The sequence below is a fragment of the Dipodomys ordii genome, unplaced genomic scaffold (genome assembly GCF_000151885.1).
Source record: "Dipodomys ordii isolate 6190 unplaced genomic scaffold, Dord_2.0 Scaffold64, whole genome shotgun sequence".
Lineage (NCBI taxonomy): Eukaryota > Metazoa > Chordata > Mammalia > Rodentia > Heteromyidae > Dipodomys > Dipodomys ordii.
Genome location: NW_012267280.1, coordinates 936182 through 939548, shown reverse-complemented (window position 1 = coordinate 939548; position 3367 = coordinate 936182).

The window sequence follows — 3367 nt, the reverse complement described above, 5'->3', positions numbered from 1 at the left end:
CCCCAGAATCCACACCGCCGCCCCCCCACACCCAGCTCAGGACGTGGGCATCGCAGAACCCCTCTCACGTGACCTCTCGCTGCTGGATCCCCCCCACCTGCAAACCGGGGGGGTGTCCCGACGCCCCTGCCCCCCCGGTGTCCCGACGCCCTGCCCCCAGGTGTCCCGACGCCCCTGCCCCCCAGGTGTCCCGACGCCCCTGCCCCCCCGGTGTCCCGACGCCCCTGCCCCCCCGGTGTCTCGTCGCCCCTGCCCCCCAGGGCTCACCAGCGAAGGACCGGCGGGGCCGCCGTGGAGAAGGCGCTGGCCGGAAGCCGGGCCCCGATGTCCCGCGGGGCGCCCTCCCCGGGCCGGCCGCCAGACCCGGTCCACACGGGCTTCACCTCCACTCGCCCGGCCTCACCAGCGCAGACGCTCGCGGCGCGCCCCGGGGGCCGCCATCTTGCCGCCCACGTGACCGGGCAGGGCGCCACCAATGCCGCCACAGGGTGGAGGGGGGAGCGGTGCAAAGCTCCGGCGAAGGGAGCCCCCGAAGTCACAGGCCGCACGGGGGACACAAGGAGAACGCCCCGCGGTATCAGAAGAGCAGTAGACCTCCCGAGAGAAGGGTCGCTTCCGCCCTTCCTCGGGAAGGAGAAGCAGAGCCACTCCGGTCCCCCCCCAGGTACAAGTGGAAATGGTTTGTGCCCATTCCGTGAGGAGCCCGGATGCGAGCGGGGCAAGGGTGGGAGCGCAGGGCTGGAGCGCCTCATAACGGAGCATGCGCAGCGCGTCCGGGGCGTGGCCAGGCTCGAGGGGCGTGGCCAATGGCCTGGGAGAAGACCCGGGGAGGGTGATTTTAAAAAGGAAAATGAGAAGTCGTTCATTCATTCGTTCGTTCCCTTCCTAAGTAATGAGTGGGCGCTCAGGACTAGACGGCCGGGTGCTGCTTTTACCTTCGTAAGCCTCTAGTCTCATTCCCTGAGGAAGACAGAAAGTAAATGAAATAAGTAAGCCAAAGTCCTTTGGATGGAAAAGAAGATGTGTCAGTACGTAGAGGAGGGGCGGGATGATTTCTTTTTACTGTTTTGTTTTTTTTTTTAAGGGACTGGGGTTCACACTCGTGGCTTGGAGGTGCCGTTTTTAGTTTGGAGATTGTGACCTTTGAGTAATGACTTGATAGACAAAAATAAAATAATAAAACTAGAAAAGTGTTGGGGAGAGGGACTTTGCTTTAGAGGAAGAGCTATCCAGAACCATGAAGGAATTGCCTTTTTTTTCTTCACAAAATGAATCATCAGGGCTGGGGATATGAGGTCAAACCCCAGTGTAAGGTCCGCTCCTGGATGGCGAGCAGACTCCACTCTCCTAGCAGCAAAGTCTCCACCCAGTACCTGCGTTACCTAGGCAACTGGCACACCTGGAAGAGGTCACATCTGCATCCCCTGAGGTCACATCTGAATTTGATGTGGCCACACTTTTCTCTACCCAAACCCTAGATAAGGCCTAGCCCAGGCCCAGACGCTCTCTTTTTCTACCTCTTTCCCAGCTCTTTCCCAGGCCTTTCCCCACCTCCACGTGGAGGGCCAAGATGCCCTGGTGTCAGCCAGAACGATGAATAAACCTACCCCTTACTTGAATACTACATGCATGGTGCTGTTCTTACTCAGCTACCTCTTTTTAAAAACCCAACAGCCAGTATCATCGAAAAATTAAAGTGGGGCACCAATGGCTCATACCCCTAATCCTAGCTACTCTGGTTAGAATCTTTTTTTTGGGGGGGGGTCTGGTCGTGGGGCCTGAACTCTGGACCTGGGTGCTGTCCCTCAGCTCTTCAGCTCAAGGCTAGCATTCTACCACTTGAGCCACAGCGCCACTTCTGGCTTCTTTCTTTCTGATTATGTGGTGCTGAGGAATCGAACCCAGGGCCTCAGGCATGCAAGGCAAGCGCCCTACCACTGAGCCACCTTCCCAGCCCTGGTTAGAATCTTTTTGAAAAAATCAGTTTCTGTCTGGGCACCAGGAGCTCACACCTATAATCCTAGCTACTCAGGAAGCTGAGATCTGAGGATCACGGTTCAAAGCCAGCCTGGGCAGGAAAAGCTGTAGGACTCTTTATCTCCAATTAACCACCAGAAAACCGGAAGTGGCACTGTGGCTCAAAGTGGTAGAGCACTAGCCTTTAGTAAAAGAATTCAGGAGCAGCTTCTAGGTCCTACAAGCCAAAAGAAAAAATTAAAAAATTAATTTCTGGTTTAATGCTTCATTCATTCATTCATGCATTCACGCAGAGCCTGTGTACCTTCCATTATCATAGGCAGCAAAACATATCCAGCCTCTGGCTTCTCATTTCTTTTTGTCGTTGTTGTTGTTGGTCAATGGGCTTGAACTCTGGGCCTAGGCGCTGTCCCTGAGCCTCTTTGTGCTCAGGGCTAGTGCTCTACCACTTCAGCCACAGTGTCACTTCTGGCTTTTTATAAGTAGTTTATTAGAGAGAAACATCTCACAGACTTTCCTGCCTAGCTGGCTTTAAACTTTATTCCTCAGATCTCAGCTTCCTGAGTAACTAGGATTGCAGGCATGTGAGCCACTACGGCCCAGACTGATTGACTTTGCTCCTTGTCATTGCCTCTTTAGGTATTTGAAAGTTAAACCGCAGATAACCAGCTTTGTAGCAATCCTTGGCCAAGTGCCAGAGACTCAGCCATGTTCCTGGCTTTGGGTGATGTTTTCAGTTTTTCTTGTGTGGCCTCTGAAAGTCACAGGGCAGAGTGTCTGGTAGGATCATGCCCCAGGATGCACTGGGGGAGCAGATAAGCCTAGGGGTGCAGGAAGCAGATACTGGAAGCCACAACCAAACCAAGGCTGGAGAAAGTCTGAGAACTTGGCATGTGGCCAGCTGACCTGTGAGACACTGATAGCCGGAGAGAAATGGTGCCAATGACAGGCATTGGGTCATGGCTTTTCCGGGGTCCTCTACTTTCAATGAGGCCTCAAAGGCTCCAAGTCTGGAATGGAGGTATAGACAGACACACATTCTAGAAGCTCCAGGAAGCACCCTTTCTGCTTCTTCCAGGAGCTGATGAAGCTAGTGACCTGCATACTCCAATCTCATGACTGATTTAAGTGTTTTGCCTGTACTGGGTTTTGAACTCAGGACCTCATTCTTATTAAGCAAGTGCTCCTCCATTGGAGTCACATCTCCAGCACTTTTGCTTTAGTTCTTTTTCAGCTAAGGTCTCCCATTTTGCCTAGATCAGCCTGAATGAACTGTGATCCTCCTATTTATACTTGCGACATACCTAGGATGATAGATGTGTGCTACTACACCTAGCTTTTTTTTTTTTTTTTTTGGGTCCAGTCGTGGGCCTGAACCCTGGGCCTGGGC